General features: G+C 40.8%; 1 protein-coding gene across 1 annotated transcript in view; it reads right to left on the reverse strand.

Moving 5' to 3' along the window:
* LOC115107119 (GAS2-like protein 3) overlaps positions 1 to 13,274 on the reverse strand; it is a 28,650-nt gene extending 15,376 nt beyond the window's left edge. The window contains exon 1 of the mRNA XM_029630530.2: positions 13,127 to 13,274. The gene's annotated coding sequence lies outside the window, so the exon portion shown is untranslated. The remainder of the gene's footprint in view (positions 1 to 13,126) is intronic.
* Between the last annotated feature and the right edge of the window lie 3,390 nt (positions 13,275 to 16,664).

The raw sequence follows: 16,664 nt of genomic DNA on the forward strand, positions 1-16,664 counted from the left end.
CAGCCTTGTTCAATCAAAACCGGTCTTCCAACAATGACCTTTGGGTCCAGCAAAAAATGAATGTTTGAATGAATATGCATTGGAGCTTGTTATTGCTTCACAATGTAAACCTTGTTTGGTACATTATGCATTGGTACATTGTTGGGTAAATTCATTAGATTTTTTTAACTTATCTTTAACTCTGCATTGTTGGAAAAGGACCCGTAAGTAAACATTTCTCTGTTAGTCCACAATTAACATTTTACTTGATGTTGATTCATGCGTTTTGTTTTTGATAGAACCGGGATGTAAAATTACAACCTGCTTCCAAACCAAGAAGGCCCTTTAAATTAATTGAAATGGCGGGTCTCCCTTTGTGAAGAAGTAAATGGGAAGGTTTAATGAAGTAGAGGAACATTAACCAAGTCTCTCTGTAGTCCTGAAGGAAAAACACACAGATGGATGAGGGAGCAGGGGTAGACTGTCCACATGTTCCCCATGCAGGTCAACATCTTGCCTCAGTAATCATTTAAGAGGATCAGGGGCTATTCCAGACATGGACGATCCACCCTCACTGATCACAATACTACAGACAGCACGTAGCACGTAGCAGGGGCACATGGATGGAGCTGCAGTCGATGTACATCATGTGTTTGATTTGCATTCAAGCGCACAGCGGGAGACCACACAATGTTGGGGGGGTTGCATGTTCATTTGTTTTACAGTGCATTGTAAAGTGTGTGCGAATTATTGACTTTTGGGGGGGGGGGGGGGGGTGATTCGCTTATTTACCAATAGCATGGAACAGCTGCACTAGTCTAACGTAAGAGTGGAAAGGGGCTGTAAGCCAGCACATGGGGCCATAGGCTTTTTATTTTTTACTCTGCTCTCCTGCCAAATGGGGTCTGCTCCACTCTCCCCAGAGACCACCAACTCTTCATTCATTCAACTTCTCCTGCTGAGCCCTTTGTGTCTCAACTTAATTGGCCTGTCAGTTGAAGGTTTCATTCGGTGCCTCTCCATCGGAAATGGACCTTGTATTCATTATGGGAGTAGGTGCATTCAGGCAGGATTAGGCCTAAGTGTAGCATACAGCATTAGGCTCAACCCATGTCCTTCAAGAAGAGTTGTCCTGAAGATGACAGGTCGCCAGGAAAGCCCCTCTGACTTTTAGGTGTGAACTGAGGAGACACCTGCCAATCCCACTTCATCCTGGTTTGATTAGTCTATTTCTGCTCCACAGAATGCACTTTGAGGCTGCTGGGAAGTTTGTCTTGTCAAAAAAAAAAATTGAAGACAGTCGACACATCTGGTAGGGAGTAAAAAACGTGTGGATTTACTGAAGTCTGAAATTGAGGCAACCAAATGAAAGCTGTCAAAGGGAGCCGGTATCGAGTTAGGCCTCCTATAGGGTGATTGTGCCCGTTAAGCTGCGGCAGGCAGGACAGGCAGCTTGCCCATTCATCTGGAGAGTTTGCTCGCTGATTAACATAGACTAGGCCACTGAATTGCAAGCCAACGTAGATGACATCATCCCTTCAGAAAACAATATCCCGACAGTCCCAACTGAAGTACCTAAGAATGTCCCAAAGACCGCCAAGAGCACTGATCTAACCTGACAGTGTCATAAATGTTGACGTTTGCTTTAAATACATTTTCCAGAATGAATAGGGTTCCATGGCCATACTGACAAAGTCATCAGGAAGAGATTCTGTGATTATCAAGGAGAGGGTTGTGATCTGATCATTGCAGTGATGGCAACAACTGCAGAAGCTGCTGTATTCAAAAATGGGTCAGTTGTAAGGACAAGGCCGTTAATGACCTCATCTGAAACTATGACTGGATGATGTCAACAGAATAGAAAAAGAGTTTTTGCTTAAAGAGGGTGTTGAGGAAATGTTCTGTGTGTATGCTGAAATGCTCTTATGATAGGAACAGACTTTTTTTTATTTTATGGTATACAAGACTAGTTCTACCTTTCAAATTGTATGACTTGTGTTCTCCATTGTCCTAAAATTCAAAAAAGAAAATCCTGAAATGAAATTGGAACACAATGCGAACACCAAATATGGGCCTAACGTGTCAGCTAATTTGTAACCGGCTTTATCAAAGTGGTCAGATAAGCTACAAGACGTCCGAGGCCCTGAAGAAGACCCTCGCAGAAGGTCAGGTAAGGAGGGTTATTTGCTTGTATGATAATCCCAGAGATATAGGGGAAGGGAGTGGGTAAACCTTTCACCTTAACATGAAAGGCTCAGCCCTCAGTAAAAACAAAAGCTATCATAGATCCTGTTGTCATTAACTAATGACCTGCTGTCATTAACAAAGACCTCCAAACACCCTTTCAGCATCCTCCTCTCATCCTGTTCTTTGTTTTGAAACTGGACTCATCTGTCGTAGGAGTCCAAAGACCTCTAGAATTAAACTGGATATATTCACAGGACTAAGGTTGCAAAGGGTCGGAAACTTTCCAGTAAATTTCAATAATTTTTCCAGAAATTTTTCATGGGTAGTTAAGCCCGGGAATTTGGGGAATTTTGCTTAAATTCATCAAAAAAAAGTTAGCTTATAACAGTGAACCTGTTTTTGTGGGATACACATAGGGCAATACTAGGTCTTGTGGCATTTTTTTGGTTAAACTATCCCAAATTCAATGGAATTGCAACCCTCTGCATGCACAGTGCATTCTTCCATCACATGTGCAGTGCACTCTTCCATCACATGGACAGCTGATTCTCAAGATCTTGCACAGAATGAGATGCTATTTAGCCCACACTACCACACTGACTGAGCCAAGGACTACATGCTTTCTGGTAAGTTTTGATTACAATACTGGGTGGGGTGAATATATTTTATAGAACATACATGATTTTTTGTTAACTAGTAAATAATAGTCTACTGCAAAGTGTGTCTAAATAATTTCTAACTTGTTGACAATTTCTGCTAGTTAGTTTTTGATACCATGTGGGTTTTAAGTTGCTTGAGCCTGCTAATGGAGGAGTCTTAATTTACCTGTTTCCATACATGTTGCATTTAAAAAAAATGTATCTTACAAAGGAGTTGATTAATCTAACTGTTTAACTATTTTTCTGTACCTGGAATTGTATATATATTTTTAAAACTAATTTCACCTAATCTCTACAGGAAAATGCCATGGGCACCTTCTGATGTGCGGAGACATTTCACCACAGCTAATGTAGAAGGAAAATCTGTGTACATTTGCAAATACTGTGCCAAATCATATGTGAAGAATGCAACAAAGATGCAGAATCATCTGGCTAAGTGCATAAAGTTCCCTCAGCGCTCACAACAAACACCCTCTGACAAAAGTCACTACTGCTATTTGAGGTGAAAATGATTAATCAGACATCTTATCGATGGTCCTCCTGGAATCAGAAGTTTTTTTGACTCAATGGAGAAACGTCGTCAGAAATGCTGATGAATGTCTTGCTTGAGCGGTGTATGCAACTGGTTCACCTCTGATGCTCAAAGGCAATGTGTATTGGAAGAGATTTCTGAATGTTCTTCGCCTAGCATAAACCCCTCCAACCAGACATGCTTTATCTACTCATTTGCTGGATGCCATCCTGTCTGATGATCAGACTCTGCTTGAAGATGTAAGCTAAGAAATCCATACTTTCCTGCCCACTTCACTGTTGCTCCAAGCAGAAGAAACTGCAGTTCTGAAATACACAAAAAAAGCGTGAAGACTTCCGCCTGAATCCCATACACGCCGTAGCATACATGTTGGACCCCAAGTATACTGGCAAGAGCATCCTGTCTGGTGCTGAGATCAACAAGGCCTATGGTGTCATCGCTACCGTGTCTTGCCACCTTGGCCTGGATGAGGGCAAGGTTCTTGGCAGTCTGGCGAAGTACACTTCCAAGCTAGGGCTTTGGGATGGAGATGCAATATGGCAGTCGTGCCAACATATCTCATCAGCCACCTGGTGGATCTGAAGCTCTTTCCCCTGTTGCTTCCATCATCCTCCAAATCCCACCAACATCAGCCACCTCAGAGCGCAACTGGTCCTTGTTTGGTAATACACACGCCAAAGCACGCAACAGGCTGACCAATACAAGGGTTGAAAAATTGGTGGCCATCCGGGCAAAATTTAGACTTTTTGAGCCATCCTCAAGGTTGGAAAGTGACAGTGAAGATGAGGCCTCAGTCTGATGTTCAAGAGGTGGACATTGGAGGAGGTTCAGGGAGAAGACATGGAAGCCTGAGAGGATGACAACCAAAGCTTTAGTTTCTAGACTATCATTTTACAGATGTATGTTGAAAACGTTTTTGGGAGATGCAATGGATCATTCAATAATCCCTTTTGTTGTTCAGTGAAATCATCCCATGTGAAGAGTCAACTCAATTAAAGTTCAATTTGTAATGAATTTATTTATATATATGTTTTTGTTTATAACTTCTATTGGAAACATTTAATCATTTGCCATTGTCTACTTATGATAAGGAAAAATGTTTATGTCTACTTATGATAAGGTAAAAATGTTTATGTCTACTTATGATAAGGTAAAAATGTTTATTTCTACTTATGATAAGGTAAAAATGTTTATGTCTGCTTATGATATGGTAAATTCTCCAGATCCTTCAGGTTTCGGGGCTGTCGCTGGGCAATACGGACTTTCAGCTCCCTCCAAAGATTTTCTACTGGGTTCAGGTCTGGAGACTGGCTAGAGACTGGCTGGAGACTGTTATATACCCTTTGTTGGCAATGACAAAGTATTGAGATAAACTTTTGTTATTGACCAAATACTTATTTTCCACCATAAATTGCAAACAAATTCATTAAAAATCCTACAATGTGATTTTCAGGATGTTTTTTTTTCTCATTTTGTCTGTCAGTTGAAGTGTACCTATGATGAAAATTACAGGCCTCATCTTTTTAAGTGGGAGAACTTGCACAATTGGTGGCTGACTAAATACTTTTTTGCCCCACTGTACATGGCCCCATCCATCCTCCCCTCAATACGATGCAGTCGTTCTGTCCCCTTTGCAGAAAAGCATCCCCAAGGAAATGTTTTCACCTCCATGCTTCACGGTTGGGATGGTATTCTTGGGGTTGTACACATCCTCCTTCTTCCTCCAAACACAGCGAGTGGAGTTTAGACCAAAAAGCTCTATTTTTGTCTCATCAGACCACATGACCTTCTCCCATTCCTCCTCTGGATCATCCAGATGGTCATTGGCAAACCTCAGATGGGGCTGGACATGCGCTGGCTTGAGCAGGGGGACCTTGCGTGCGCTGCAGGATTTTAATCCATGACGGCGTAGTGCGTTACTAATGGTTTTCTTTGAGACAGTGGTCTCAGCTCTCTTCAGGTCATTGACCAGGTCCTGCCGTGTAGTTCTGGGCTGATCCCTCACCATGATCATTGATGCCCCACGAGGTGAGATCTTGCATGGAGCCCCAGACCGAGGGTGATTGACCGTCCTCTTGAACTTCTTTCATTTTCTAATAATTGCGCCAACAGTTGTTGCCTTCTCACCAAGCTGCTTGCCTATTGTCCTGTAGCCCATCCCAGCCTTGTGCAGGTCTACAATTAAACCCTGATTTCCTACACAGCTCTATGGTCTTGGCCATTGTGGAGAGGTCGGAGTCTGTTTGAGTGTGTGGACAGGTAACGAGTTCAAACAGGTGCAGTTAATACAGGTAATGAGTGGAGAACAGGGGGCTTCTTAAAGAAAAACTAACAGGTCTGTGAGAGCCGGAATTCTTACTGGTTGGTAGGTGATCAAATACTTATGTCATGCAATAAAATGCGAATTAATTATTTAAAAATCATACAATGTGATTTTCTGGATTTGCGTTTTAGATTTCGTCTCTCACAGTTGAAGTGTACCTATGATAAAAAATTACAGACCTCTACATGCTTTGTACGTAGGAAAACATGCAAAATCGGCAGTGTATCAAATACTTGTTCTCCCCACTGTATGTATATACTCTATTCTAGATAAGGCTCATCCTATATAACTACTGCTGTACACACATGTTCTATTCATATACTGTCCACACACACACACAGAGAGTATACCAAACATTAGTAGTAGAGGTTGACCGATTAATCGGAATGGCCGATTAATTAGGGCCGATTTCAAGTTTTCATAACAATTGGTAATCAGCGTTTTTGGACACGGATTGTGGCCGATTTATTATAATTATTATTATTTTTGAACCTTTATTTAATGAGGCAAGTCAGTTAAGAACACATTCTTATTTTCAATGACGACCTAGGAACAGTGGGTTAACTGCCTTGTTCAGGGGCAGAACGACAGATTTGTACCTTGTCAGCTCGGAGATTCGATCTTGTAACCTTCCGGTTACTAGTCCAACGCTCTTACCACCTGCCTGGCATTGCACTCCACTTATCTAGCGTGTCCTGCGTTGCATATAATCGATGCAGTGCCTGTAGTTTGGGCCGCCTGGCTCGTTGCAAACTGTGTGAAGACCATTTATTCCTAACAAAGACCGTAATTAATTTGCCAGAATTTTACATAATTATGACATAACATTGAAGGTTGTACAATGTAACAGCAATATTTAGACTTAGGGATGCCACCCGTTAGATAAAATACGGAACGGTTCCGTATTTCACTGAAAGAATAAACATTTTGTTTTTGAAATGATAGCTTCCGGATTCGACCATATTAATGACCTAAGGCTCGTATTTCTGTGTGTTATTATGTTAGAATTAAGCCGATGATTTGATATTTTATAGAGCAGTCTGACTGAGCGGTGGTAGGCAGCAGCAGGCTCGTAAGCATTCATTAAAACAGCACTTTCGTGCGTTTGCCAGCAGCTCTTCGTTGTGCTTCAAGCATTGAGCTGTTTCAAGCCTATCAACTCCCGAGATTAGGCTGGTGTAACCGATGTGAAAAGGCTAGCTAGTGAGTGGGATGCACGCTAATAGCGATTCAATAGGTGACGGCACTCTGAGACCTTAAAGTAGGGCCGCGGCATTTGTGGAGCAATGGATAACGATGCTTCGAGGGTGGCTGTTTTTAATGTGCTTCTGGTTCGAGCCCAGGTAGGGGCGAGGAGAGGGACGGAAGCTATACTGTTACACTGGCAATACTAAACTGCCTATAAGAACATCCAATAGTCAAAGGTATATGAAATGCAAATGGTGTAGAGGGAAATAGTCCTATAATTTGTATAATAACTACAACCTAAAACTTCTTACCTGGGAATATTGAAGACTCATTAAAAGGAACCACCAGCTTTCATATGTTCTCATGTTCTGAGCAAGGAACTTAAACGTTAGCTTTTTTACATGGCATATATTGCACTTTTACTTTCTTCTCCAAAACTGTTTTTGCATTATTTAAACAAAATTTAACATGTTTCATTATTTATTTGAGGCTAAATGGATTTTTATTGATGTCTTATATTAAGTTAAAATAAAAGTTAATTCAGTATTGTTGTAATTGTCATTCTTAGGCCTTTGCCTTCAGAACATTCTCAATTTGTTAGGGCATGAACTCGACAAGGTGTTGAAAACATCCCATGGGGATGCTGGCCCTTGTTGACTCCAATGCTTCTCACTGTTGTGTGAAGTCAGTTGGATGTCTTTTGGGTGGTGGACCATTCTTGATACACACAGGGAACTGTTGAGCGTGAAAGAAATCCAGCAGCGTTGCTATTCTTGATACAAACCGGTGCGCCTGGCACCTGCTACCATACTCGGTTCAAAGACAGAATTTTTTTATCTTGCCCATTCACCCTCTGAATAGCACACATGCACAATTCATGTCTCACTTGTCTCAAGGCTTAAAAATTCCTTACTTAACCCGTCTCCAGCCCTTCATTACACTGATTGAAGTGGATTTAACAAGTGATATCAATAAGGGGTCATAGCTTTGACCTGGTCAGTCTGTCATGGAAAGAGCAGGTGTTTTTAACGTTTTGGATACTCAGTGCAGGGTGAATGGGCAAGGCAAAAATATTTAAGTGCCTATGAACGGGGTATGGTAGTAGGTTCCAGGTGCACCGGTTTGTGTCAAGAACTGCAAAGCTGCTGGATTTTTCACACTCAACATTCTCCCGTGTGTATCAAGAATGGTCCACCACCCAACTTCACACAACTGTGGGAAGCATTGAAGTCAACACGGGCCAGCATCCCTGTGGAATGTTTGACACCTTGTAGAGTCCATACCCTGATGAATTGAGGATCTTCTGAAGGCAAAAGTGGTGGTGCAACTCTATATTAATATTTAGTATACTCTGTGTATATATTCCAGACTCTGACATGGCACCTGCTAATATTTCTTAATTGATTTGTGTGTATTGTTAGGTATTATTGCACTGTAGGAGCTAGAAACATAAGCATTTCACTGAACCTGTCATAACGTCTGCTAAACATGGGTTCATGACCAAAAACAATAATTGATTTCATTTAGTCTCAGTCCATTCTCCCTCTCCTGTAACCATTCCACTTCCCCTCTCTCACTGGTCCCAGTCTTCCCATTAGTCAGCAGGATTAATCAGGATTTTATTTGGTTTGGCCTCCTTCTGGAGATGCCACTTCCCCAAAATGTGAGTTATAATGCCAGAGATCAGCCAGATGGTGTTTAGGGTAGAGGGGCAGAATCAGGGCTGTTTTGGGGCACACTCCTCCTCATGCATGCATTCATTTGGCTCCAGTCCAGAGCTCAAGTATGACCCTATGCCTAAATGTTATTATTTCTGTCACACAAGCTACCACAAGAGGATTGTCTGACAAAAGCAGCAAAGCACAAATGTGTGTGGTAGTCCTACATATGAGATATGCCTATGAAAATGATTTGTTTTCACATTACAGCTCAATTTAGATGCAGAAATGGTATGTTAAAGAAATAATAAGCAGGTCTACTTGAGTTTCTAAAACGGGTATAGTATTTAGGATCCATTTGTTGTTGGTGAAATGGTCTTCCTCAGAGGTAGCAGCACACACTTAAGCGAAGGGAAGCACCTGCACAACCTTGCTATTACAGTATTCCTCTAGCAGGAAACAAGGAACGGGGATATTTAAAATGGACATAAAAATCAGACTGTAGTCAAATATGTTCTATCCATCTCAAGTTGTAATGGTAGGCTACATAGCCAGAGCCATATATTTTCTGGTATTGCTGAACATTATGTAGGCTAAAAGTAAGCAATAAAATCAAGGGCATCTCCTTTCCAGACATGATGGGTGGATGGTTGCCAGAAGATACAGACCCAGGTATCTTCTGGCAACAATCCACCCTCTGCAACTGGATCCTTGGACTTCCTGACGAGTAGACCACAGGCTGTGAGGATTGGCAACATCACCCCCCTGACTCTTCACACAGGGGCCCCCCAGGGGAGTGTTTTTAGTCCCTCTTCACCCACAACTGCATGGTTGCACAACACCAACGTCATCAAGTTTGCTGACGATACCACGGTTATAGGGCTGATAACCAACAACAACGAGTCAGCCAATAGGGAGGAGGTAAGTGAACTGGCATTGTGGCGTCATGATAACCTCTCCCTCAATGTGAGCAAAACAAAGGAGTTGATTGTGGACTTCAGGAAGCAAAGGAGGGAACATGCCCCGATCCACATCAATAGGACTGCAGTAGAGGGTCACAAGTTAAGTTCCTCTGCGTGCACATTGGACCAACACCAATCTTGTCAATAGGGCTCACAAGTGTCTCTACTTCCTAAAGGCGTCCACATAATTCCCAGACGAAACAGTTCGGTAGAGTTTGTACATATATAATGATGACATTTTGTGGGGGTTTTTAATCACTTTTTGGACTTCGGTTAATTTTTTTTCGGCAGTTCGGACACACATTTTTTCTGGAGGCAAGCCAAAGGTCAGAGCCGAAGTCTACGTCCCTTCGTCTGCAATTGGTTATCAGTAGGGATTCTTCAATAAAGTATTTTTTTGTCATTCAATGAGTGACTCATTTTCATGTCATTTTTTTCCATTGAAAAATACTTCAAACATCTTAATTAGATGTAAAATCTTCATCAAAATCATCAAAATTAATGACTGATTTCTTGACTTAGATAAATTCTTTATTTTGAGGAAGTGTATACTGGTTACGGTGTCTCAAAATGGACAAAGTACTATTGCCACTTGTTTCTTGTTTTTAAAGCGAAGGTCTTTTAAGGAAGTAAGCGAGCACACTCGTTCGGTTAGCCGAACTGAAGCATGCTGACGAACACAACGATACATCAAACCGAAGCATGCTGACGAACACAACGATACATCAAACCGAAGCATGCTGACGAACACAACGATACATCAAACCGAAGCATGCTGACGAACACAACGATACATCAAACCGAAGCATGCTGATGAACACAACGATACATCAAACCGAAGCATGCTGACGAACACAACGATACATCAAACCGAAGCATGCTGACGAACACAACGATACATCAAAATGAAGCATGCTGACGAACACAATGATACATCAAACCGAAGCATGCTGACGAACACAACGATACATCAAACCGAAGCATGCTGACGAACACAATGATACATCAAACCGAAGCATGCTGACGAACACAACGATACATCAAACCGAAGCATGCTGACGAACACAACGATACATCAAACAGAAGCATGCTGACGAACACAACGATACATCAAACTGAAGCATGCTGACGAACACAACGATACATCAAACTGAAGCATGCTGACGAACACAACGATACATCAAACTGAAGCATGCTGACGAACACAACGATACATCAAACTGAAGCATGCTGACGAACACAACGATACATCGAGCAGATAGAAATACAGCTGAAAACGGGCCCTTTCGTCCTCATGCTAACTACCAGTAGATACAGCAGCCATTTTAAAATGGCAGTTTCAGCCAATCAGATCCTTTGTTGTTCAACATCATGTGCCATTTCATAATGGCTGCTGTGGCTACTGGTAGCTAGCATGAGCACGAAATGGGAAGTTTTAGAGGAACACAAGTAGTATTTTAATCTTATCCACACTGCTCCATAGATAAAGGTCAAATTTGGAGTAGTGGCATATCCCATTCCTGCATTGAGGTACATTTTCAGACCCATATCTCACGCCGGCTCAACTGTGTCAATGTAGCCAGGACATAAACATTGATAAAAGAGAGTCACACACACTATATACAAGCTCCCAGTAATATATTGGGTGAACAAACAACGTATCGGCATCACTGTGCCTTCTTCAGGGTCATGAATGTAGCCAGGACAAACACATTTTCATGATTTCACTAATATCATGAAAAACAATAAATCATAGCACGGGTTTGGGCTCAGTTTTTACCTGATAAAGTAGGATTATGTCAAAAGTACCATTTATATTAATAAAAAACGGGTCACCAACAAGTGGATAGTGGATTCAAGGCATTCCTAGTTGATAATCAAATATTTCTGTAGAAAAGCTAAAGATAAAGGCATAATGGCTCACCCATTATGCAACTAGAGTTTTGCCATCAAGCCTGTCCCCGCTCTCTGATCAGTCTCACTGGAGGAAGGCGAGAGCAGGGACTGTGAGAGGTGGACCCCTCTGCTATTCTCTCCCTCCGCTGAGACCAATGCCGTATTCGAAACAACTGGGGACTCGGAAATCTACAACTTCCGAGCGTTCAAGACAACTGGGAATTCTGAGAAAAAAAATTGATCCAACTGGGGAAAATAGTTTTTGAACGGTCATCCAACTCGGAAACTAAGGCATCTTTATAGCGCTCCGACTTTCCGACCTGAATTAAGTTCACTGACTTCATGATTTGACCTCGTTTTTTTACAGGATAATGTCAATGAATCACTACCTCACGTCAGTTTCTAAATAGTGATAGATGTGGTAACTTAACCCTCAAATCCATTCATTAATTTGAGGCCAGAGACTTTTATGGGATGAGCGCGCAATTTATTTTCAGGTGACCATGGCCTGAAAAATGACAGACGTTCTAAATCCCGCTACGGACTGCCGTTTATGACAAACACCGGTACTAAACCAAAGATAATCATCTGTTTTAAGTAATAGATTTTGTGACTTCTAGATTTGTTTTTATATATTTTTTTGTTTAACCTTTATTTAACTAGGCAAGTCAGTTAAGAACAAATTCTTATTTACAGCCAAACCCTAACACTGTCGACGCTGTGCCAATTGTCCACCACCTTAAGGAACTCCCAATCACGGCCAGTTGTGATACAGCCTGGAATCGTACCAGGGTTTGTTGTGACACCTCTAGCACTGAGATGCAGTGGTTTAGATCGCTGCGCCAATCTGTAGGCCTATAAACTGTGTGCGCAGTTATAGTCATCATAAACGGATGACTATAAACTTTAATACCAACATCACCAATCTGAGGTAAAAAGGAATGGGTAATTTCCTGTAATTCATGAGGTGAAAACATTAGTCTTATAATGTAGTAAAACACTATGTCCACCATGGGTAAATTTGAATAATATAACATAATTCAATGCCAAAGTAATTCAACACTTTAATATATGATCATACTACTTTAACCATGGACAGAGTTTAAAATGCCTGTAAACGCAATTTAACCAGGCACTCTAGACTAGAGCGTCTGTAGGGTCTGTGCAGCAGGATGAACGTTTGACCACTATACTTAATTAATGTAACCATGATTGTGTTCCGATCTCAGTGTAGCTCAGTGTTAACAAGCGTAACGGTAGTGTCAGTATCTTCTGGCAAGGTGGATGTTTGTCCAAGACCAATCATGTATGTTCCTTGCAGTTTGTATCCAAGGCAACATTTTCAAACACACGGTCATTAGTAGGGCGTCTATAACCTGTGTGACATGATGATGCTCATTGTGCAGGTTAATACATGGCCCATTTCGAAATGTGTGTTTAAAACGCTTTCCCATGGATTTTCAGAGATGTCGGCCAAATTGCACATTAAATGTAAAACAAGTAAAGTCATCTAAGCAGGCTACCAAATTACACGCATTTAATTTACAAACCATGAGACCAAATGTAGTCTATTGTGCAGATTATAATAAGGTTTAAGAACTTAGAAACTACATGAAATATGTTAGTCTTCCACTCCGGAGAATGATCAGCCACGGAGCACTTGTTGCTTTCTCGTGGGCTGTATAAAGGAAATGACAGATTCGTCCACGCCACGGAAACAATTACGTCTCGCGTTAACTCACCAGCATATAAATTATGTGTTCCGTCTCGTCGAGTTTTCCTTGAAAATGTCCTAAAGTTTGAGTTCACTGTCATTAATGATCAATTATAGCTCTCGCCAAACCTGCATGCACTGTTCGAAACAACCAACCAGAGCACAGACGAAGCTCTTCGTGGAAAGGGGCGTGGTGAAGCTCCTGCTGGAAGAGCAGGTAGGCGGACCCAAACGATGCTCCAGGTGGAGTTTGGCTAAACTCACGAATACGCAATCAATATTGATATAGACACATAAATTGTGGTTTATGAATATATCGTGACAAATCAAACCCCATTTATGTTATTTTGTTATATTTGTTTACTATATTTTCAGCACTCAATTACTTTTCCATCACAGGCTAACTTTGGACATTTATCGACGACTTCTGTAAAATGTATTATAATTATTGTTGTTGCAGACCTCTTGTTGCACACATTTCAAGTCTTGTCAATGACAAGTTGTCACAGATCTGGAATACTGTAAATTACACACATAGTGGTTAGAGCGTTGGGTCAGTAACCTAAAGGTTGCTGGATCAAACCCCTGAGCAAAAATCTGTCGTTCTGCCCCTGAGCAAGGCTGTTAACCCACTGTTCCCCGGGCACTGTGGATGTCGATTAAGGCAGCCCCCGCACCTCTCGGATTCAGAGGGTTTGGTTTAAATGCGGAAGACACATTTCAAGGCATTTGTACAACTGACTAGGTACCCCTCCTTTCCCTTAATTGAGAGAGAGAGACACACTGAGAGAGAGACACTGGGAGAGACACACACAGAGATAGAGACACTTGAAATGTCTCTATTCCTTTGGAACGTTTGTAATGTTTACTGTTCATTTTCTGTTGTTTATTTCACTTTTGTTTATTATCTAGTTCACTTGCTTTGGCAATGTAAACATATGTTTCACATGCCAATAAATCCCTTTGAATTTAATTAAGAGAGAGAGAGAATGAGGAACTTCTGTTAATGGAATGTTTACTGTTCATTTCACTTTTGTATATTATCTACCTCACTTGCTTTGGCAATGTTAACATGTTTCCCATGCCAATAAATCCCCTTGAATTGAAGTGAATTGAAGAGGCAAAAGTTCTTCCTCTGTCTCTGGATCAAAAGCAGATATATACTACCCCTCCAAGGCTGTTAGTCATTACTACAGGCTAAAGAATGTTTTCTGGGGGAAATTTCAACTGAGTGAACTCAATAAACAAATGACATATTCTCTACTTATTGCAGTATTAGCTTTTATATGTTGTTTTTGAAGTCAACCAAAATAAAATATGTGCCCTTGGTTAAATATAGGCTAAGATAAAAATATATTGAAATTGGGCCCACCAATTGTGTGCATGTGTGTGCGTGAGAGAGGGAGAGAGTGAGACCACTGGAACAACTACTGGGACTTGAATCAGGCTCAGCAGACATCTGGTTTGAGGGAGACCTCATTTGGACAGGGATTTGAGCCAGTGTGGCTGGATGGGCAACGAACAGTCTTACACAGTGCAGAGTGTAGACACAATGATTCTAGATGGTGTACTGTCTGTACAATGACACAGGCATCTGGATCAGGTTGGGCAATGTCTCCACAAACACCCACACAAAAGAAGCATCCTTCACCCTTACGCAAAACTGAATAGTTTCAAGTTTTAATGTCACATTCACAAGTACAGTGAAAAACCTTTCTTGCAAACTCAAAACCCAACAATGCAAAAATCAATAACAATGTAATACTAGAAGAAAAAAACACGAGAAATAAGAAGATACATTTCATTTCATAAAATATGTCAAAATGTAATTCTATACATAACATTAAATATAGTGTAAGGAAAGTACACCCAAGCACGCTTCAGCCCAGTTTGAACAAAAAGGGAATCAGGTGATGAAGGACTTGAAAATGTATGTCTCGTTAATACATTTCTGATCTATGCAGAAACAGAATGCACCTTTTTCTTAATTTTCCTGGATAGTCACCCGCTGAAGTGTCCAGGGATATGGATTTTTGGGGGGGATGAAATATAGTGTGTATTATATACATGTTTGCATATATTACAGGTTTTCCATTACAAATACACATGTGACAGATGGCCTTTGTAACTGTACATTTCCCTGGTATGTCTAAAACAAATCAATACATTTTTGCAAATTATTTTTTCCCTGATAATGTATTGGTTTTATATTTATTAGTAACGTTTCTTACATAGGACATAGAACGCCTCATATTTTTGAACATGAAACGCAACATATTCAACGCATCGCTTGCAAGTAAAATCTCCACAAGAGGGAGCTATTTTTTCACGTTATGGGTTTACCAGCAGTAATTAAATGTATTCCAGTTGAGATCCAGAAAATGTCAAGGACCTGGAAGACAAGGACGTTACATGCAATTAGAACCCTGCTGGGATCTTTTGTCTAGGTGTGCAGAGGCAGCGTGGACCATGGCCCCTTTTGCACCATATGCTATAAAAGGGTTTTCAGACCTAATGAAGACCAACATGTGACATCACAACTGACCATGCATGCAGTTCATCACTGGATGGACACTGCTTTCAGCTTCATGTCTCAAACCAGTGATGGCCGACCAGCTTTTTAATATCAGGCAAAATATTGCACCTGAATGTATTTATTGAAACCCATACAAAGCTACAGAGCAATGCTCATACAGTACATAATCACATTAGAAACGTTGGTAATGTCAGGGATTTTGAGGGAAATTGTATTTATTTATTTAATAAAATGGCTAGGTATTGCTGGCTATATCACTGTCTGTATTCTCTTATAAAATTATATTGGCATCTGAAATCTATTTTTAAGCAGTATCCTGTTCAACAGAGGAAATGATTGTTTAAAACGTTCATGCCTAGCATAACAGGCAGTTGTTTGACTGAATATATGCATTTTATTTTACGTGATTACATGTTATACATTTGCTGTGAATACTTTGTTTCTGTCTGTATTTAAGCTTGATCCAGTATCCAAAAGTAAATTCCAATACTGATTAATCAGCTATGTGAATCGCTTACAATGCAGCCATCAGTATACATGTTTTGCAGGCCTTCCAAGTAGTTAGATTTGCCTAAGTATACAGAGCGCGTGCGGCTAGTTAACCGCGCGAAACTTTGCCTTTCAGTTGATCTGTAGCTAGCCAGCCTGTGGGAGGACACGTCCATGTTGTAGCTAGCAACTGTCTTGTGTCAAAACGTGAAATTATTTGCTAAAGTTGTTTATAATGATTGTGAGATTATAGTTAGCTAGTTACTGCGAATACACACATGCCAGCAATCAACAGCTTCAGCGAACATTAGCTAAATTAGAAGATTGACAACTGTTAGCCAGCTAGAAAACGTTAACTAGCTAACGTTAGCTAGAGTTTCCGGTGAGTAAAGTGGATATGGTTGTTAGATATATTAGCTAGTTAACGTTAGCTGGACAGTTAAAATAAAGTAATGGGTATACTATTTAAATAATCCCTCGGGGTTAGCAAACTAACCCTTGATGGGGGGTTATTCGTTGAGTTTTCAGGAACGTTGACGTA

Source organism: Oncorhynchus nerka, linkage group LG23, assembly GCF_034236695.1.
Source record: "Oncorhynchus nerka isolate Pitt River linkage group LG23, Oner_Uvic_2.0, whole genome shotgun sequence".
Taxonomy (NCBI): Eukaryota; Metazoa; Chordata; class Actinopteri; order Salmoniformes; family Salmonidae; genus Oncorhynchus; species Oncorhynchus nerka.